The sequence below is a fragment of the Octopus sinensis genome, linkage group LG3, assembly GCF_006345805.1.
Source record: "Octopus sinensis linkage group LG3, ASM634580v1, whole genome shotgun sequence".
In the NCBI taxonomy this organism is placed as follows: domain Eukaryota; kingdom Metazoa; phylum Mollusca; class Cephalopoda; order Octopoda; family Octopodidae; genus Octopus; species Octopus sinensis.
The window spans coordinates 27,833,994-27,858,051 of NC_042999.1; the positions used below are offsets into that span (position 1 = coordinate 27,833,994).

A 24,058-nucleotide genomic window follows, 5' to 3' on the forward strand; every position below is an offset into this window, starting at 1 on the left:
GTATGCTACTGCGACGTTGTCAGATTTAAAATACGCACACACGCACACTTTCTCTAACACACGCATATCCACTCACATACACGCACGCCTATATTTACACCTTTTCACAGGGTCCTTACACCGGTTAAATACTTTGGCTGTCATAATGTCTACCATTATTAATATTGTCCCTTGCTCTCTTTTTCTTTGTCCCCCTTTCTTATTCTCTTTCCTTTCCCTCTCGCTTCTTTTGTCTCCCCGCACTCTTTCCCCCATATCTCAACTTCACTAATTTTTAAATAACTGCTTCTCATGTAGACATGAATTGCCATGTTTTTGTTTATTCTACATGTGAGAAATGATGCTTTGGCGTTCATGCCTCTCACAAAAAAAAATGACACAATCATTCCACTTTACCTCAACATTTCGAATTCGATTAAAATTCTCATAATTTCTCGTTGGTTTTGACAGTTTGTAGACACTTATTCAAAGGCAAGGTCAGCTAGCTGACCTTTAAACAAAGCAAGGTCAACATACTGACCTTTATCAAATCAAGGTCAAACTGTTAACCTTTTCTGTTATGCAACATACATACGTTAGCAGAAATATGCTAGGAACTTAGGATTTGTGATGTTGAAAATCCTTTTAGCATTTCAGAGAATCGGGGCTAAGAAATAATTTTTCAAGCTTTTGTTTTTAATGCTGTTGTATAGTTTTAACCCCAAATCAGCCAATGTACAAGTAGGACTACAATTAGACTGCTCAAGCGATGACTATGGTGTCTATTTAACAATAATAGTGCAATTCCTTTGGGCCTTATCATGCTCAGTTCACTGGTTCTCGTTCGATCACCGAAGTTAAACCATATCGAGCCTAGTTAGTAATTACATGGGTGATAGGTTTGGAAGCCTAGGTGCAAGAAGTATCTCAATTTTAAAAAAAGGCTCAGAGCTTGAACAACTGTTAGTATGCCGGGCAAAAATATAGCGGCGAGCTGGCAGACACGTTAGCACGCCGGGCTAAATGCTTAGCAGTATTTCGTCTGCTGTTACGTTCTGAGTTCAAATTCCGCCGAGGTCGACTTTGCCGTTCATCCTTTCGGGGTCGATAAATTAAGCACCAGTTACGCACTGGGGTCGATGTAATCGACTTAATACCTATGTCTGTCCTTGTTTGTCCCCTCTGTGTTTAGCCCTTGTGGGCAATAAAGAAATAGGTATTTCGTCCGACTTCACGATATCATTTTAAAATTCTGTTAAGTCGACTTAGCTTGTCAACCTTTTGAAATCGATAAAATAAGTATCAGTTGATTATTGGGATCGATATAATTGACCTGCACGTTCCTTGCAATTGCTTGTCTTGTGCCAAAATTTGAAATCAATATTGGTGCATCTAGAATAATACTTTCTTCATGACAGTACTCTTTTACTTGTTTCAGTCATGTGACTGTGGCCATGCTGGAGAACCGCCTTTAGTCGAGCAAAGCGACCCCAGGTCTTATTCTTTGTAAGCCTAGTATTTATTCTACCGGTCTCTTTTGCCAAACCGCTAAATTACGGTGACGTAAACACACCATCATCGGTTGTCAAGCGATGTTGGGGGGGGGGGGACAAACGCAGACACACGAACATATACACACATACATATATATATATATATATATACGACGGGCATCTTTCAGTTTCCGTCTACCACATCCACTCACAAGGCTTTGGTCGGCTCGAGGCTATAGTAAAAGACACTTTGTCCAAGGTGTCACGCAGTGGGACTGAACCCGGAACCATGTGGTTAGTAAGCAAGCTACTTACCGCACAGCCACTCTTGATGGAGACTTGATCGTTAATTCTGGCAGACAGTGTGGCCATATAGGACAGCAGGTTCTCACTCGTTGGGTCACCATATTAAGAATATATATATATATACACACACGCGTGTGTGTGTGTGTGTGTGTGTGTGTGTGTGTGTGTGTGTGTGTGTCTGTGAGTGTGTAGAGGAGTTAGTGTGCCGAATTGAAAATAAAGAATAAATCCTTACAAGAAAAGTGGTTCCTCCAAGGTTGGAATATTTGCAATTTCTCCCAGATTCCTGTGATAAGTGCAAGGATGAGAGTGATGTAAACATAGTGCTATAGAGTGTAGGTCCAAATAAGGATCCAATACGTTTCCAAGCGGCATCATTGCTGCATTGGACGAAAGTCTGCACTCAGCATGTGATGAAAGGATTGTTCTTCAGTCCGTATCTGTGTATGTGCGTACGTGCTTGCGTGTGTGTATGTGTGCGCGCGTGAGTGCACAAATGAGTGAGTGTGTACGTATATGCGTGTATTACATGGACTCGCATAGATGTAACAACACATACTCACACACAAACGCACACACATACAAAAACATACTTCATAACTGATCGTTTTCATAAATGACCTAAAAACATCAAAAATATTTGATGATGATATATATATATAATAGATATATATGTTTATTATATATATATATATATATATGTGTGTGTGTGTGTGTGTATATATGATATATATATATATGATATATATGATATATATATGTATATATGTGTGTATATATATACATATGTATATATATATATGTATATATACATATATATTTGTAAATATATATATATATATATATATATCATACATACACACATACACACACGTACACATACACACACATACACACGCACACACACGAATATACATATATATATACTGACATTCTTGACATGTCGATCAAGGTAACCCAATTTTCAGTCATTCGATGTAACTCGCCAGCATTTTTTGTTTTTTTGCTGACATTTTAACATTTATTTTCTTTATTTTTACTTTTCATTTTCTCTTCGACATACTCTTTTTTTTTTCCACAAGAAGGAGAAAAAAAAATATAAGGAACAAAAGAGAATTAATATGGTGCCTTTCAATGTTGACAGTTACCAATTTATTGAAAAAACAAATAATTTCCCTTACACGATATAAATCTATTCTTTAAATACCCTATTCATGTCACCACACTACACGATATGTCTGCTTCCCACCCTCGTACACTTGGTATATACTGTCTTTCGGACAATTCTTGTCAACGTGTTATGCAAGTTTGACCAAGTCAAAACAATCTGAGCGTACGTACGTACAAAGTACAAACATCAACACGCATGTTGATGCACTCGCTTGTGCCTGTGTGTAAATGTGCACATGTGTGTGTATGTATGTGTGTGTGTGTGTGTGTGTGTGTGTGTGTGTGTGTGTGTGTGTGTGTTGTGTGTGTGTGTGTGTGTAAATAGAGCCTTGAAAGCGATGACAAGGGATGTTGACCATGTTTAAGTTGGGGTGTATAGATTCTTTGGCGCCACCATTCAGAAAACATAAGACGTGTTATTATGAGAGGAGAGTTTTCATCCCTCCTCTTAACCATTATCATTCCTGACTCCGTCCAACATACGTTTATTGGTGACATGTCGTAAACAAACACTGGAACCATTTCAGGATGCTAGAAATAACAGCCAGTTATCACTCGTATTACGTGGCAGTTTGGTCGTGTGGTAACTTCGTTATGCTAAGATACTAGATATCTTAGTGTAAAGTGTTTCAGTCCTATGTAACCGCATCACCAGCTTTCTCATTTATTCGTCTTAACGGCGGTGCATCAGCATGGCCGTAGCTCTGAGCTGAAACTAAAAAAAATAAATAAAAAAAAGCAAGCAATGGTTATGGCTGAGACATCTTTAAACTTAGATCTGCTCGTCCAAGGTTGATTGGTAGCTATCTAACTACAGCTACAACTTCCACTGTTTTTAAATTTAGCTATAGTATTTTTGCTGAGAGAACAACAGGGATCCATTATCTCACCCATTCCTTTTAGTCTGTACCCGCACGATTTTTCCCACACACACTCAAAGCAACCTCATGCGAAAATAGCATCACACTCCTTTTTGCTACTGTTCTCATCACACAACGGTACAGCACTTCCACCAGTATTTAAACCACGTATAAATCTGGCACCCCAGGTCGATAAATTAAGTACAAGTTGCGTACTGGGGTCGATCAACAACAACAAATCTCAATATACTACAAACCACACTAAATAGCGCGCTACACCTCCTAAAACAATATGTCTGCCACTCAAACCAGATAATGAAGGTTCACGTCGAAATGGTTAGAGTACTGCGCTTACGACCGTAAGACCATGGTTTCGATTCCAGGACCAGGCAGTGCGTTGTGTTCTTCAGTTCAGTCCACACATCTGTAAATGTGTAACCGTGTGACGGACTGGCATCCCGTCCAAAGGCGTATGTTGTGATCTCGGTCGTTCTTACGCCATGGAAACCAAGCAACCGGCTTATATGTCCTACGACTCGAGTCAGTAACAACGATGTGTCAACCGATAGATGCTGAATAATAAATAGATAAAAGCAACCACATAAAATATTCAGTCAGATATTTTTCTGCAGCATCAATAATTTCATTAATCCTTTTGCTTGGATACACGCCAGTAGCAGGTGAGAATGAGTGATAACTATCGCATAATGAATAATTCAACCATGACCGCCTCTTCTGTGGCTGCCTTAGAGTCTACTGGCAAATATTTTCATTCCAGATCGGAAATATTTGAAGTAAGTTTGCCTCAAGATTCTCAGCCGGAGATGAAATTCCTGCGCACAATGTAATCAAATACATATGTATATTAATATATTTGTAATTTAAGGCGGTGAGCTGGCAGAAACGTTAGCACGTCGGGCGAAATGCATCTGCCGCTACGTTCTGAGTTCAAATTCCGCCGAGGTCGACTTTGCTTTTCATCCTTTCGGGGTCGATTAAATAAGTACCAGTTACGCACTGGAGTCGATGTAATCGACTTAATCCCTTTGTCTGTCCTTGTTTGTCTCCTCTGTGTTTAGACCCTTGTGGGTAGTAAAGAAATAGGTATTTCGTCTGCCGCTACGTTCTGAGTTCAAATTCCGCCGAAGTCGGCTTTGCCTTTCTTCCTTTCTAGGTCGATAAATTAAGTATCTGTTGCGTACTGGGGTCGATCAAATCGACCGGTCTCCTCCCCGCAAATTTCGGGCATTGTGCCTAGTGTAGAAAAGAATGTATTTGTAACTAAAACGGCGGTGAGCTGGCAGACTCTTTAGCACACCGGACAAAATGCTTGGCGGCATTTCGTCCGTCTTTTTGTTCTGAGTTCAAATTCCACCGAGGTCGATTTTACTTTTCATGATTTCGGGGTTCATAAGATAAATACCTGTTGATGACTGGGGCTGATATAATCGACTGATTTCTTCTTGAAAATTGCTGGCCGTGTGCCCAAATTTTAAACCATTACACATGTATCTATATATGTATAACTATAGGAATATATATTGATGTTGTTGCGAAATATAACATATGTATGAAATATATGCAGGTGTTATAAAATGTAGATATACATACATGAGCAGACCAGTTCATAACAGACAGATAGTCTGACCAAATTTATTATTTATTAAGCCTTTCAAGTCTTCGTCTTTCATATACATTTACTTTTTACTTAACTTTGCTTGTCGTTCTCTCGCCTTTCTTTTTCCCTTCTTTCTCTCCCTCTCTATTCTTCCCCCTCTCTCGTGCTTCACTTCTGTTTCTCTCTCTCTCTCTCTGCCTTTCTTACACCACAACTACCTCTGATTTTACTTCCCTATAGCTTTTCTCCAACCAACTGTATCACAGTCTTGCTGTGTACCTCAATTATTTTTACCCCACCCTCTTCTCTCTTTCGCTCTCTTACCTATGTACCATTTCTCGTTTTGTTCCCCTACTTCTACTTACTCTTTCCTCTCTTCTCCATTATTTCTCTCTCTCTCTCTCTCTCTCCCTTCTGCTCCTTTCGTTTCTACTCTCAATGGCAACAATAAAGCCACCTCCTTTATCTTAATCCAGCTTAAATCTCTGTGTAGAGACCCCGATACACAACAAAACCTCAACGTCCACCCCACCACCACACACACAATCTCCCTCCCTTCTAACTGATAAATGATTATCACAAATGTATATCTACAGGTGAGCGCTAACACAGAAGGGGGTAAACTATTCGTAGAGGAGGGGGATAGGTTGGCTGGGGTTAGAGAATGTGAAGTTGGGTGTGATGAATTACAATTAACATCGCCATCAACATTATTATTGTCACCGTTGTCGTCGTCGTCGTCTGGATCATCAACATCTTGATCATCATCATCATCATCATCATCATCATCATCATCGAAATCAGAATTGTTGATGTAGGAGTGGCTGTGTGGTAAGTAGCTTGCTTACCAACCACATGGTCCCGGGTTCAGTCACACTGCGTGACACCTTGGGCAAGTGTCTTCTACTATAGCCTCGGGCCGATCAAAGCCTTGTGAGTGGATTTGGTAGACGGAAACTGAAAGAAGCCCGTCGTATATATGAATATATATATGTGTGTGTGTGTTTGTCCCCCCCCCCAACATCGCTTGACAACCGATGCTGGTGTATTTACGTCCCTGTAACTTAGCAGTTCGGCAAAAGGGACCGATAGAATAAGTACTGGGCTTACAAAGAATAAGTCCCCGGGTCGATTTGCTCGACTAAAGGCGGTGCTCCAGCCTGGCCGCAGTCAAATGACTGAAACAAGTAAAAGAGTGACAGAGTAAAGAATATTCTTTTTACTGATTTCAGTGGTCGGAACACGGCCATACTGGGACACCACAATTACAGGTTATTCATCAAACGCATCGACTTTAGTGCTTGTTTCAGTTTAGTATTTATTTTATCAATCTCTGATTATGAAGATGCTAAGTTATGATTGACGGAGGCAGTATAATTTACTAGTTTTACACCGATAACCATAAAGACACACACGCGCAATCAAATACTGAAACAATCGAATATACACATATAAAAGCTTGTAATTTGAGAAAATTCGAATTATTCATTAAATGAGGAAACGTGATCTTCGAAAACTGCGGGATGTTTAAGTTCTATACGGTAAAATACGCTGAGGTGATCTCATCTGTAATGTCTGTGGTAATATCAGACTTTCAAAAGCCAGTCTTGTCACCCGTGTAACATTAGAGGTTAGGAGACCAACATGAGGAATATATATATATGTATGTATATATATATATATATGTATATATATATATATATATATATAATATATATATATATATATACATATATATATATATATATATAAAGTTCCAACAAGCCAAGCGGAGTTTTGCTATGTTTTACGTTAAAAGTTGCGCTAATCTACTGCCAGGTTCAAAATTCTCCAAAGTCTGTGTCGAGGAACTCCTTAACCAAATGCTACATTCGATCTTCAGTCAATAGAATAGCCTTTTATTAGAATAAAGCGCAAATATAAAGCGGGGGTGGACATATTTTCTGCGATAGACATTATACCAATTTCCAGGCTCGTAAAATCCTTTGGTTTAATGCCCCAATATAAATATCACAAAAGTTTTAATAGAAATAGTTTTGGGCGCCGGCATGACTGTACAGTTAAGAAGTTCACTCCGTTAGGTTCAGTTCCACTGCATGGTACCTTGAACAATTGATTTCTACTATAGCCCGTCCCGACCAAACAATTGTTATTTGATTAAGTAGAAGGAGACTAAAAATAGCTTGTCATATGTGTGTATGTTTGTACTTTCTTGTTTTGACATCGCTTGATAAATTGCAAACAAGTATCAACGTCATACAAGCAGCGCCTCACATTTTTAATCTTCTGTGGAAAATATGTCCCGTCTTTGGAAATTATTGCTTTGCTTGCAAACATACAAGGGCTGGTAACATCCGAGGTTCCGGCGTAGAAAGCTTGCCTCAACGAATTCCGTCGGACACTGGAAACACGAAAAAGTGGACGTCAAAATCATGGTGGTGTTGATGATGATGATGCTGGCAACAACAACGACAACAATTATGATGATCATAACGATTGCTAAATTTAGCTTCGGGTATACACTTAATTCTGTAATAGAAGTACATATCAAATGTTATAATTTTAAGCAGCCATTTTAATTTTGTAGTCTCTAGTTACGTAACAATCTTGAAGTCGTAAATTATTCAGTTAATCAATTCATGCTTTTCGTAAGCGGGGGTTACTGTGCAAACATATTTGCTGATATATTTTTTCAATGATTTTTATTGTAGTACCTGAAAATACATATAAAGGATATTTTAATCAGTATTTGTTTGAAAAGTCCAGGGAGATTATGGGGCTCTAGTTTATCAAAATACATATGGTACTTAAAAATAATAATTTTAAGGGCTATAAACCTGCCGGGATTATATTACAAGTCAATCCTTATAAACAAGGTAACAATACATGTAATCTTAGTCTCTCAGAGAAACACAATATGCAATTCTATAAAGTCTCCATCTTGAACAAACAAACGGAATTGTGTTTCATTCTTTGTCCCAAAGCAAAATTATTCAATAAATATCTTTTAATTAACTTTTGAAAGAAAATGAATAGTTGCGTAACACAATTATCCATGCTACTAGAATCAAAATATTTAAAGTATATTGGAGAACATTATTTTTAGCAATAGTTTATAAAGTATTACATTTACATATATCAAATATATCCTTTTATTTAATATGTTTATTTCAACAGTATTCGTAACTTTATATATATGTAATGTTGTTTAATTTATTAAATGGAACTAATTACTCGAAAATCTGTAAAGCGTGAAATTAGTACTAATAGTCGCAATAATTTCTGCCGAATTGTTTCTGCAGCTTTAAATACATACATACATACATACATACATACATACATACATACATACATACATACATACATACATACATACATAAATACATACATACATACATACATACATACATACATACATACATAATGCATTCATACATATACACATATATGAGTTTGTGCGTGTATGTATGCATGTACACACACATATATACAACACATATATTATCGTTTTATCTTTTACTTCTTTCAACCATTAAACTAAGGCCATGCTGGGGCACCGCCTTGATGAATTTTTAATCGAATGAATCGATCCCCAGTACTGTTTTACTCTTGGTATTTATTCTGTCGGTCACTTTTGACGAAACGCTAGGTTATGTGTAAATATGCACGAAAACTGGTTGTCAAGCGGTGGTGGGTGACACACAAAGATGCACACACACGCACACACATACAACGAGCTTCTTTCAGTTTCCGTCTAACAAATTCGATCATAAGGCTTTGGTGGTCCCAGGGCTATAACAGAAGGCACTTGCCAAGGTGCCATGTGATACAGAACCCGGAACCATGTGGTTGGGAATCAAGCTTAAACTATTAATTGTTTATTGCTGTAGAAACATTCGGCAGATTTATTTATCATACCTTGTGTCTTCAAGCATTGACACAAGGTATGATATATATAAATCTGTCAAAATATTGTTTCCACAGCTTTACGCTATAAGTAACTCATATTTAAATACTGTGTATAGTTAGTGAACGATATCTTTCTCTCTCTTGATGGAGTATTGCTTTCGTTGACCCTAGTAATAACAGAATAGTAAACTATATGTGTATGCATATATGTAAAGGAGTAGCTGTGTGGTAAGTAGCTTGCTTACGAACCACATGGTTCCAGGTTCAGTCATATTGCGTGGCATCTTGGGCAAGTGTCTTCTACTATAACCTCGGGCCGATCAAAGCCTTGTGAGTGGATTTGGTAGACGGAAACTGAAAGAAGCCCGTCGTATATATGTATATGTATATATATATATGTGTGTGTGTTTGTGTGTCTGTGTTTGTCCCCCAACATCGCTTGACAACCGATGCTGGTGTGTTTACGTCCCCGAAACTTAGCGGTTCGGCAAAAGAGACCGATCGAATAAGTACTAGGTTTCCAAAGAATAATCCTGGGGTTGATTTGGTCGACTAAAGGCGGTGCTCCAGCATGGCTGCAGTCAAATTACTGAAACAAGTAAAAGAGTAAATGGAATATGAAAACAAAAGCAGTAAAAGTCAAAAGGATGTACACTGTGAATGTATTATAGGTTGACGCTCAGTTTAAGATAGACAAAAGAATGGTTGTGTGACGTTTCAAGCGTTGGTTTTTCGTCAGAAAGAGGAAAGGCTCGGAGAAAAGGAAAAGAATAGTCCAAGAAAACACGTGTATGGTTACATAGTTGAAGTGACCGATATGTGTATATATGTATATATAATACTTATATGTATATTTCTGTGTGTGTGTGTTAGAAGCATACTATTTCCAAATAAGATATATGACTGGGCTACAGAACATACGACATGTTTTTCTGGACAGGATAGTGCTGAAAAATTCCTACGAGCCAGACGCTTCATTAGCCAAAATTGAACGAAAAAATACTAAGTACAAGACACAGTCGAGTTACAATATATAAATATTTGGTGACATTTTACTGAAATTAAGGCCGAAGGAAAAACTAAGAAACTGTTCCAATGATTTGCTCCCCGCAACACAGGACTAAATGATGGAAGTTTATCCGAAGATTTACGTAAAATTTCAGGCACATACCACCCAGATTTTGTTGAAGCTATATATCATCGTGGTTTCCTTTTGAATGCCTCGATATTTCATTGAAGCTAAGACATGTTGTTTAATCTGCTGAATATGGAGTGAATATAGACCTAATTATTATTCTCCATGTATAAAATGCATACAGTTGTACACATATACGTAATAAACATTTATCACACGGGTATCCAATGATATCCAATTGGTTTTGAACAAATATTTTTTTGAGCTGTAATACAATAGTTTAACAAAGCACCAAGTTACCTACATCAGAAGTGATTTATGTATGCATTTTGACCATTAACTCTTATCTCTCAGTCAGTGTGTGTGTGTGTCTATGCAAAATGTATATGTGCATATATGTATGTGTGTATATATATGTATATATATATGTATGTGTGTGTATATATATATATATATATATATATATATATATATATATGTGTGTGTGTGTGTGTGTGTGTGTGTGTGTGTGTGTTATGTTACATATGTACATAACATATATAGATACATACATACATATATATACAGACACACACACATGAGCTGGCAGAATCGTTAGCACGCCGGGCGAAATGCGTAGCCGTATTTCGTCTGCTGTTCCGTTCTGAGTTCAAATTCCGCCGAGGTCGACTTTGCCTTTCATCCTCTCGGGGTCGATAAATAAAGTACCAGTTTCGCACTGGGTCGATGTAATCGACTTAATCCCTTTGTCTGCCCTTGTTTGTCCCCTCTATGTTTAGCCCCTTGTGGGTAGTAAAGAAATATATATGTATATATCCCCCTCTCTCTCTCGATGGTATACAGTAATCCTTCGACTATCGCGGGTGTTACGTTCCACCCCACCCCCGCGATAAATGAATATCCGCGAAGTAGGACAGAGCTTTACTGTATATTTTTGATATTAATTATTATAATTTGTATATATTTATTTTATCATAAATGCAAAATAACACCGAGGAATCGGTATATATATATATATATGTAACGGAAATGGAGTAGTTGGCTTTCACCAATTCCCTTTGAATAAAGGTTAAATATCATATGATTGGAGTGTCTTTTCTAAGGTAGCGTGCAGTGGCACTAAACTCGGAATCAGGTGGCTGCGAAGCCGTCATATTAGCCACGCAGATATGTCTGATGTAAAATATTACTATTTGCTTTCGGAGTATTTCCGCGTTAAGTCGTTAACAACCCAGATTAACATTGCTATTCAATGTGGCACGATATGGCATTAGTGAAACATTCCCTATTATTACATCGGTGTCTTTATATAACAGCCCAGATCCACCTCGTCACCCCTCCCTTACAACGTCAAAACACAATATCATTAAGCACACGTGATGACACATAGAAACTATGCATATAAACATGTATACGTGTGCGTGCTTGTGCGTATATCTATCTATTTATCTATCTATCTATCTATCTATCTATCTATCTATCTATCTATCTATCTATCTATCTATCTATCTATCTACACAAACACACACACACATATGCATTATTTATTTCTTTACTACCCACGAGGGGCTAAACACAGAGGGGACAAACAAGGACAGACAAACGGATTAAGTCGATTACATCGACCCCAGTGCGTAACTGGTACTTAATTTATCGACCCCAGTGCGTAACTGGTACTTAATTTATCGACCCCAGTGCGTAACTGGTACTTACTTTATCGACCCCAAAAGGATGAAAGGCAAAGTCGACCTCGGCGGAATTTGAACTCAGAACGTAAAGGCAGACGAAATACGGCTATGCATTTCGCCCGGAGTGCTAACGGTTCTGCCAGCTCGCCGCAGTCTTCACAAGCTGTAACTGTAACTCAGAGTTTTATGTTGCTGTTCGTCAGTGATCACGAATGTCCGACGAAAAAAGTATCGTGAAACCCTATGTAATAGTTTGTGAAGATTCTTTTTTTTTTCAGCTTAAAGCATATTACTCTACTTTCGGAATTCGAATACTAATTTTTTTCACCTTGTTTTGCATTTATGTGCTTACTCGTACACACACACACACACACACACACACACACATACACAATTTTATTTGGTAGCATTTATTCACTATCACGCATGTTACATTTACTAATAGGAGTTACAAAATTGTGCAGGTAGGGAAAATACGTAAGACATATCCTATTCGAAATTCTTAAGGCAGAGAATCAAATAATAAAAAAATTTACATTTGGATGAGGCATTTATATATTGTCAGTAATAAATAATAACAAAACTTTTTCCAACCTCCTGTTTTAATATTATTGCTCTCAAAAAAATATTTTTCACAATATTTATCTCATGCATACATCACAGAAATATTACATCTACATACTGATTTTTGTTTGTTTGTTTGTTCCTTCTCGAGCCATGCCTGGCTCATAAGGGCCGGTTTCCCGGTTTCTTCGCGTATAGGTTCCCCACCTGGACGGGACGCCGGTGAGCTGCAAGATACACGAGGAAAGAGTGAGAGAACGTTGTGGCAAAAAAGTCAGCAGAAGTTCGCCATTACCTTTTGCCGGAGCCGCGTAGAGCTTAGGTGTTTTCGCTCATAAACACACACATCACCCGGTCTGAGATTCGAACCCGCGATCCCTCGACCGCAAGTCCGCTGCTCTAACCACTAGGCCATGTGCCTCCACAACATACTGATTTGAAATAGTGGAACGGAAGACAGCTTGGATTTTAACCCTATCTACATCTTTATATATAAAAGTAAGGTTGTGTACTGTCTGTCTCCTACGATTTAGATTGCTAACTACTCCCACATTTTGCGGTGCAGTTTAACCAAAACCGGGTATCTTATAGTCGTGATTCATATCGAGCCCTTCTGGGTATTAGCGCGCGTCTACGATGAGTCTACGATTTTAAAAAATATTTACCATCAATTTTTTCCCATTTTTAATGCATTTTTGGCATATATAAGGGAAGTAACTCTCTAAAACTGTATTATTAAATCTCAGAATGTAAAAAGCTACAGTAACACCCCCCCCCTTTGTGGTTAGCCATATTGAGATGGCTATTATACTTTACATCTCTAAGAATGCTTATATAGTTATTTCCCTTACAAACCCGAGCAACGCCGGGCGATACTGCTAGTTATATATACTAGCCATCTACCCATCTACGATGGAGGCATAAAATGAGGGAAGTCATAACAGTAGTATGTATTGAGAATTCTGTAAATGGACTTGATAGATTACTGGGTGTTGTCTTAGAGACATCACATCATTGCTGGTGATACAGCATTCTATTGCAGCTGTATGACACGTGTTTACGACGAAGTGATATGTGATGACGATTCACTCCCGAACTGAAATAGACTCCCAGCATCTGAATTATGAATGGTTATGTGGATCACTCGTAACGAAAGCCAGAGCTTACTTCGGCCTCTACATAGAAAGTATTAAGGACAAAATGTTATTGAAATATACTTACGCTTGTTTATACCCTTACACATTCAAAGTTCACAAATTTCTTTATCTAAACTATGAATCATATTCCTCTTCGCTAATATCAATATGATTACAAAACTTCTTTGTAGACGATACTTTCTGTTTGGTCCACACACACACACACACACACACACACACACACACACACACACACACACACACACACACACACACACACACACACACACACACGCACACACACACACACGCACACACACATATATATATATATATATAATAAACATTCTTTTATTTGTTTCAGTCGTTTGACTGGGCCATGCTGAAGCACTGCCTTGAAGTGTTGAAGTGTTTTTGTTAACCAATTCGACTCCATGATTTATTTGGAAGTTCTAGTACTTATTCTATCGGCCTCTTTACCGAACCGCTAAGGTACGGGGACGTAAACACACCAACAGTGGTTCTCAAGTGATGGTGGGGAGACAAACGCAGACACAATGACACACACACACAGATATATATATATATATATATATACGACGGGCGGTTTCCATCTTCCGTCTACCGATTCCACTCACAAGGCTTTGGTCGGACCAGGGAGAATAGTAGAAGACAGGAGCACAAGGTGTCACGCAGTGGGGCTGAATCCGGAACCTTATCGTTGGGAAGTAAACTTCTTATCATACAGCTACACTGTATGATAAGAAAATAGAAAAAATAGAAAAAGGTATAGTGGTTAGCGATCTATCATGGTGAATGCCGCAAATAAACTTTAATTTAAATGATTTCCCTAAAAATCTTATTTAGCTGTTATTTTTAGCACACCACACAACCACCTTAATGTTTAATGACAAAAAGAAACAAACATTAAACAAACAATTTAAATATGCTTAAAAAACAAGCATTTAAATTTCGGTTTAATTTTCAAAATGTCCTCCTGTTTTCAATGTTTCCTTAATAGAAGCGAAGTTACTGGAACTTGCTACCATAATCACTCAGAACAGAGCGTCAAATTTGTTAACACGTGCTTCCTCGCAGATAAAAGATTTTACAAAGGCTGCTCGGATTCGCTTATTACTAAGTCAACAGGCACGTTGAGAGACAAAGGAGTTCTCATGTTCCGCTTCTTACTATCGAAACAGCCATGAATGTATCTGTCGCTTACGATTGGCTAAAATTGCCAAAACTTTTCAAACTTTAATTACTAAGAAGTCTTTATTAATTGATTTATAGCGAAGATTACTTTCACGTCATTAATTAGCCTATAAAAGTGTATCATTGCACTGAATATGAGATCAATTCGAACAGAAAATTGACGCTGGCAACCAAGCAGAAAAGATCCCATAGAATGACATGTACTAAAATAGACACGCACGCGCGCGCACATACAAACACACACACTTGTGTGTCTATGTGTTTATGTATCTGTATGAGTGTGCTCTGCATTGTAGACAGGATTGTGTTCGAGTCCAAAGATTTTTTAAAACCTTCTCTCTTATTTTCCTTTTTAGCCTGTCATTTTCTCTCTCTCTCCCTCTCTCTCTCTCTCTCTCTCTTTCTCTCCCTTTCCTTTTCTCGCCCCATTAACGCTTCAATCTCTTCTGAATGAAATCATGGTAGTAAGCGCTTTGTTGAAACCTTCTTTCTAAGACCGCTACATGTAATCACATGTACATGGAAACATAGACATACAACATGAACAGTCAAGTTAATCCAATTATCAAGCAAAAATACTATTTCATAATTATTTATATTCAAATTACCATTTTCGTCAATGGAATATTTTAAAATCAGACAGCTACTTAATTATGTGATTTAATGTTAATAATATAGTTGAAGAAACATATCCTTGGAGACCATTTTTGCATACTAAAAAGACGTACGTTAGTTCATGTTATTTATTGCTTGGATGATGGCAGCTTACTCTTTTACTCTTTTACTTGTTTCAGTCATTTGACTGCAGCCATGCTGGAGCACCACCTTTAGTCGAGCAAATCGACCCCAGGACTTATTCTTTTTAAGCCCAGTACTTAATTTATCGGGCTGTTTTGCCGAACCGCTAAGTTACGGGGACGTAAACACATCAGTATCGGTTGTCAAGCGATATTCGTACAAACACAGACACACAAACATATACACACACACATACGTATATATTATACATATATACGACGGGCTTCTTTCAGTTTCGTCTATCAAATCCACTCACAAAGCTTTGGTTGGCCCGAGACTATAGTAGAAGACACTTGCCCAAGGTGCCACGCAGTGGAACTGAAACCGGAACCATGTGGTTTGTAAGCAAGCTACTTACCACACAGCCACTCCTACGCCTACAAGTTTGTACAAGATTTTTTCATTTCATATTACTCACTGTATGTAAGACTCAACTATATGTTTATTTAGAATGTAGAAGAGCCCCCTGAAGCATTTCTCCCAACCTTATTGTTGATATACATAATCAATGTCACTGCATCCCCGGTTTCTATCTCTCTCTCTTTCTTTTACTCTTTTACTTGTTTCAGTTATTTGACTGCGGCCATGCTGGAGCACCGCCTTTAGTCGAGCAAAATCGACCCCAGGACTTATTCTTTGTAAGCCCAGTACTTATTCTATCGGTCTCTTTTGCCGAACCGCTAAGTTACGGGGACGTAAACACACTAGCATCGGTTGTCAAGCGATGTTAGGGGGACAAACACGGACACACACACACACACACACACACATATATATATATATATATATATATATACATATACGACGGGCTTCTTTCAGTTTCCGTCTACCAAATCCACTCACAAACCTTTGGTCGACCCGAATCTATAGTAGAAGACACTTGCCCAAGGTGCTACGCAGTGGGACTGAACCTGGAACCATGTGGTGGTAAGCAAACTTCGCTTCATCGAAGCACTCCATGTAATGCTAATAGATGACTTAACTACCTGATTTGCTTTATTCTGTTTAGCTATAAATTGTGGCGAGCTTGACTTCAATATTCCTCGATCGTTAATGGATCTCCTTTAATCATGTGTGTGTATGTGTGTGCGCGCGCGCGCGTATTTATATATTAATGTCAAACAGTGAGAATGATTGCTCAACACCGCATTGGTGCATAGATATTGGCTACCATTGGTTTCATACTGAGAATTCTATGCAATAATCAAGCGTGTCATTTGGTGCTCATCTCCACACAAAGTGTGCACATATATACACATATGTACGTATGTATGTATGTATGTATGTATGTATGTATGTATGTATGTATGTAGGTATGTATGTATGTATGTATGTATGTAGGTAGGTAGGTAGGTAGGTAGGTAGGTAGGTAGGTAGGGTGGATAAACATGTAGGCTTGAGACTTGTATAAACATGTAGGCTTGAGACTTGTATTTACAGATTATAAAAGAACGAATTATGTAATGTCTTTGTTTTATAATCTGTATTTCGTGCTCCATGCAGATAAACACAGTTCAGCCAGTGTTTATCAACCTCAATGCCTCCATAACAGCTCGGAGAAAATTAAAGGGATGGAAGAAAGGTATTATAAGTTCGACAGCTGTTTCTAGGGACTCGGCGATCCACGATAATGCCCCGTCTTTGAACTACTCTGCATTAAGATCAGAGGCTCGTCACACCCAATGTTAATTGCATCCATACGGTGCATATGATGAACTATTGTTTGGTAATCTGCAGCTCCGCTATTATCCAAAAATAAACTGGACCTGAAGTGTGTCGTAAAAACAGAGTATAAACAGGCGAATGGATTGTTTTGTACCGCTACAAGTGCTTCATTAAGAATCTTATTATGACATAAAATGGTTAAGTCATGTGGGTAGTATGCATAACATCAATAAGATTGTGTGATCCGTTATACAACTCTGAAATCATCAGGTTTAGTAAATATACACGCGAGCATTGACTTGCTTATGACTCAAAAGTTCATCAACAAGTGAAATTTCTAGTCAGAATTAACAATTTAGAAATGGGTTAGACTACTATCAGTTAATCACGAGGGTGGATAGTAGAAAGAAGTTGTAAAATATAGAATAGTTAAATGCATATCTGTCATAAAATGTAGCTGTATCACTTGTAAAAATTGATATTAGCAAAACAGGCAGACAGCATGCGCCAAGCATGATATTTACCCCATGAAGACATATTAAAAGATGGTTGCCGCCGTTGCTCTAAAAAAAGGAGTTTATTTTGTTTACTATATGAAAAGAGTGACATGGCTAATTAATTCAAGTGTCACTTATTCATTAACTTAATTCATCTTGATTAAAGTGCTTCGATTAATTATTGCAGAACTAATAGAACTTTAGCTTTAATTATGGAATACCCATTTAATTATTATTCAGGGAAAACGTTCAATAACTTAAAGTAAAAGGTACAAAATAGGGAAGGTTTTATGAAATTTCGGAGAACAGGGAGAGAAAACGAAGAAAGAAATAAAAAAAGAAAATAGTTTATATAGGGAGATGGCCATAATCGCAGTACCAACAATCATGATCTATAAATACTTGAGTAGAAACAGAATAGGATAAATCTGATAAAGACAGTAGATTGGTGGGAAGACGGCGTTAGCATAAACAAACAGATAAATGTTTATATTAGAGTAATGAAAGTAGTTTAGGCAATAATCAGTGTCAACATGAAATTTATCTTAGTCAAATATCGAAATTTAGAGGGATCAATTATACAACTGATATGAAGTTACTTCTTTATTAATTCTAGCCTTTTCTCTCGGTGTTATCAGAAAGAGATTTCAGTTTTTACTAGAAGGTTGAGTGACTAAACAGAAGCCCCTTCCACCGTTATATCAATCTGGTAAAATTAGCCGTCCTTATCGTCAGATTTAGTGAACTATATTACCGGCGATCATCCGAACCAGATTCATTCCAAGCTTTCTACTATATTTGTCTCTCATTTTGTGATTGGTAAAAAATCTTTTAAGGGACTAAAATCTTAAAACAAACTTAGAAGAAAAAAGCACGAACAAAAAACACTGTATCTTTTCAAACATTGACACAAAACTCAGATTTTAGAAGTGAAACAATCGATTAATGGTTCGGCAGTACTTGATTCAAACTTTATTTTATCGACTCTAAAATGAATGAAAAGCAAGCGTGACTTCGGATGGATTGGAACTAAGAATATAGAAAACTGGAACAGTGACTCGAAGGCATCTTGATCCACTCTCTTAACAATAGCAATATCAACTACATCTACACCACTTTGTATCAATTTTCACTGAATAGTGTATTATAAATTCGGCCGCATAATTTGCACGACACAGGCATATAGATAAGTAACATACAGAGTGCAAGCGAGTAGAATAATTCTCTCTCTCTCTCTCTCACTCTCACATACACACGCATCCACACAATACATATGAATGCATATATAAATATATATATATATTATATATATATATATATATATATATATATATATATATATACAAGTATATATACATATATATACAAGTATATATACATATATACATATGTATATATACTTGTATATATATGTATATATATAATATATAAATATTATATATATATATGTATATATATACATATGTGTATACATAGATTTGTATATAAATATAAATATGCATATATACACAAATATATATGTGTGTGTGTGTGTGTATGTTTGTATGCATGTGTATGTAAGGAGAAAAGGAAAACTTAGAGAAGTGTTTGTGTGTTTATGGACCCGTGGGTGTGTCTGACTTTCAATAGTTGGCAACGATCGTCTGTGTTTACTTACTCTTGGCTCTGTTTATTTTTATCTTTAAATTTCTTCTCTCTTTCTTTACCATTTCCACCGTTTCCTACCATATTACTTGCAATATAAGATAGGGGAACCAACCAAGCTCAACTAATTATACACATTCTACAAACTCAAGCCGATGTGGCGAATAAAATATGGCCGCTATTGCTACATTCAGACATACCAGCGACCACAATAAGGGATCTTTATTGATACCATTACGCAATAATGCTAGCTTTTTATCTCCCAGCAGCCGATATGCATGGATGGCCATCAGAGTATAGTCTAGTACGAAGTATACTTTGTTTTATTGTGATTTTATTTCATTTTTTTTTTTTGTTTTTTGCTTCTTTCATTCTGTGTCATCGACGTCGTTTCTAAAACTAGAGACTTCTTCAGTGAAACCTCTTTAAACACTGTAAAAGTTTTCCTGCTCATAAACTTTTCGTCAATTTCCCCACATACATCATTTTTACCCTTATCAGCAATATTACCCGTTGTTTTTTTTTTCTGCTTTTGTAATTGTTGTTCATGACATTTAGGACATTTAGAGAAGAGAGAGAAATTTGCGTGAGAATTGGTTTTTATTTCTAGCAGACAAAGCACAATATAAGAGGACTCTACGTTGACTAGTGGTTAGTTTGATCCTAGTTCAGCTGTGATTGAGCTGAAAACTAATTTCAGTTGTGACACGTTCTCATTTTTGGCCCCGTCTACTTTTGAAAAACGTTACTTTTTGTCCCTTTCAATTTCCTCTGGACACGCTTTTCAAGATGGCGTCAGAACCGTTTCTCCTGGATTATTCTTAATTTTAAATTTCAATCACGCGATCAGTAAAAATAATTTTCACTCGTACTTTTGCGTGCGCACACACACACACGCACTCACTCAAGCATGCAGTGAGAGAGAGAGAGAGAGAGAGAGAGAGAGAGAGAAACAGAGAGAGTGAGAAAGAGAGCGAGAGAGAGATAGTACCATTTAACTTGCGCACTCACATTTTCATGCACATATATAACTATTTCTTTATTACCCTCAAGGGGCTAAACATAGAGGGGACAAACAAGGACAGACATAGGTATTAAGTCGATTACATCGACCCCAGTGTGTAACTGGTACTTAATTTATCGACCCCGAAAGGATGAAAGGCAAAGTCGACCTCGGCGGAATTTGAACTCACAACGTAGCGACAGACGAAATACCGCTAAGCATTTCGCCCGGCGTGCTAACGATTCTGCCAGCTCACCGCCTTCAACAAATACCAGCGCCTACATACACTGCACACACGGACGCACGCGCGCGCGCGCACACACACGAGTACGTACACCAACACATCAACTTTTGCATACATATACGCTTTCATACGCACGCGCACGCTTTAAGTGCCATATGCTTTCTACACGTATAGAACATATATAATAATTATATTCCGCTGTATGAATGCCATGCCCATAAACTTCACATACCAACAAATATACACTAGCGGTTGAAGATGACACAGTCAACCACGCCAAGCACACAGTCGGTGTTGCATTTTATATCTTTTCTACTATAGGCACAAGGTCCGAAATCTTTAGAGATAGTGAGGGCCAGCCGATTAGATCGACTCCAGTATGCAACTGGTACTTAATTTATCGACCCCCGAAAGGATGAAAGGCAAAGTCGACCTCGGTGGAACTTGAACTTAGAACGTAAAGACAGACGAAATACCTATTTCTTTATTACCCACAAGGGGCTAAACATAGAGGGGACAAACAAGGACGGACATAGGTATTAAGTCGATTACATCGACCCGAGTGCGTAACTGGTACTTAATTTATCGAGCCCGAAAGGATGAAAGGCAAAGTCGACCTCGGTGGAATTTGAACTCAGAACGTAAAGACAGAGGAAATACCTATTTCTTTATTACCCACAAGGGGCTAAACACAGAAGGGACAAACAAGGACAGACATAGGTATTAAGTCGATTACATCGACCCCAGTGCGTAACTGGTACTTAATTTATCGACCCCGAAAGGATGAAAGGCAAAGTCGACCTCGGTGGAATTTGAACTCAGAACGTAACGGCAGACGAAATACCGCAAAGCATTTCGCCCGGCGTGCTAATGTTTCTGCCAGCTCGCCTCCTGTTATATATAGGCACTTGTACCTTATCTACGACGGTACTCCACAAAGCCCAAAGTCATTTTTGCTTCTCTTTACTTTCTACATAATTTTTTTTTTACTTATCTTTTCTATCAAGTCCTTTTCTTTTTTCTCTCTTTCATTGTCAATGTTCTCTCCTTCCTTTCCCTCTTTTGTAGACGAAGAGTAATGTCCAAAAGGTCAAGAACATTCTGTTTCTCTTTTTTGTTTTCAGTAACAACTTTATTATTGCACCGATTTCCTTCTGCTTTACTCTTTTGATGTTTTTGTTGAATTGTCTTATCTTTGCATTACACACACACACACACACACACAAACAGGCACGTGGTGGATCTCCGTCGTTCGGCAATAATGATTCAGTTCAATCAAATAAATGAACTGCTGAATGAATAAAGATATTCCACAGATACTCTTTTACTCTTTTACTCTTTTAGTTGTTTCAGTCATTTGACAGTGGCCATGCTGGAGCACCGCCTTTAGTCGAGCAAATCGACCCCGGGACTTATTCTTTGTAAGCCCAGTACTTATTCTATCAGTCTCTTTTGCCGAACCGCTAAGTGACGGGGACATAAACACACCAGCATCGGTTGTCAAGCAATGCTAGGGGGGCAAACACAGACACACAAACACGCACACACACACACACACACACACAGATATATATATACATATATACGACGGGCTTCTTTCAGTTTCCGTCTACCAAATCCACTCACAAGGCATTGGTCGGCCCGAGGCTATAGTAGAAGACACTTGCCCAAGGTGCCACGTAGTGGGACTGAACCCGGAACTGTGGTTGGTAAGCAAGCTACTTACCACACAGCCACTCCTGCGTCGCTTAATGTAATTCTCAATTAGAATCAGCATGTCACTACGTGAGACAAGGCAATTCACTCGATCCTAGTTTATAGTAAACGACATTTGCTCAAGAAGCCATGCAATGAGATCGAACCCGGAACCCCCGCTCTTGCATAGCATACCTCTTAACCATTAGGTCGTGCTCCCGCCAATCTTCTGAATATTTCTTACTTCTTGCCCCTCTCTTCCATCCTTTCTTTTGCTCATTCCGACACTATCTGTCTTTGAATCCTTTCCAGTATATCTCATTAACCTCCCCCTTCCTCCCTCTGTCCTCGTCGTAGTCACATGCGCACGCATACACACCCACTCATACATTCACATACACACGACCTCAAACGCACAGCCACGCACATAACTATACACATACACACAGAAAAATACAACGACACAACTGTACGAAGACAAAACCTCCACCTTATCACACAAACGCGCGCGCTCGTATACACACAACCACACAGCTACACACAGCTCAAAATCCCCCTCCCTCTGAGCTAACTAGTGTTGTTCTATGACCCAATAATCTCACAATAGGAGTCGGGAGGGAGGTGGAGGAAGTGACGAGTTTCTTTGCCGAAATCACTTTATCAGCGAGGATACTGTGAAATAATTAAGAATTTCAAAGTCTGAGAATACAAAAGATTACTCACAGTCGTTGGTCCGTGTCTAGCATGTTGGTTAGACAAACAGATTGGCAAGTAATTTGCAGTCAACCACAAAGAAGGAGGCCATATTAACAGCTAATAATCACTCCTCCTTTGCTTTTAACGCTCGTCACAAAAATTACTGCGAACTTCATAGATCCGACAATCCATCGGGTCACCCACCAATGAAAACTTTGTGCTTGTGTCTGTGTTGTTGTTATTCTTGTTTTGTTTGTTTTAGTCAGGGGGGGGGGAGTAGCCCTGACCGTCAGGGTTTTTGCAACTGGTGAAAGAAACGACAAAATTTTCTTCAGATAGAAGACCTGTCCCGAATGCTGGACTTTGTTAAGGTTCCTAAGTGCCACGTGGTGGTATTAAATCAAGGAAACGACTTCTACCCAGTTCCCATCTACGAAATCCGCACTGACAAAAGGGGTTGATCTAGGATCAATCATCAAGACGTGATGGTCATGGCTGGAATGCATGAGTAGGCTTCACGTTGACTTGAGGTGAAACAAGACAGGAGGGTTATGCTTAGAATGTCTTTGAACTTAGGCCAGCTCGATCAGATTTGACCTGGGTTTAAGCAACAATTCTTGTACAATGAACCAAGAATGTAGCTTCTATATTATTGCTAGCTCTCTCTTCCTAGAAGTAGAAGCCAAATCTCTCTCAAGTCAGTACAATTTTTATAATTAAGGACACATTAGATATTGTATTCA

General features: G+C 38.2%; 1 protein-coding gene and 1 long non-coding RNA gene across 2 annotated transcripts in view; one reads left to right on the forward strand and one right to left on the reverse strand.

Annotated features, from left to right (window-relative positions):
• Positions 1-5,326, reverse strand: part of LOC118762422 — a 7,274-nt gene extending 1,948 nt beyond the window's left edge. Inside the window, exons 1-2 of the long non-coding RNA XR_004998171.1 lie at positions 5,315-5,326; positions 3,721-3,726 (exon numbers count right to left, since the gene is read on the reverse strand). This is a non-coding gene — a long non-coding RNA (uncharacterized LOC118762422). The remainder of the gene's footprint in view (positions 1-3,720; positions 3,727-5,314) is intronic.
• Positions 1-24,058, forward strand: part of LOC115209882 (stAR-related lipid transfer protein 5-like) — a 226,870-nt gene that overhangs the window by 51,481 nt on the left and 151,331 nt on the right. The window lies entirely within an intron of this gene.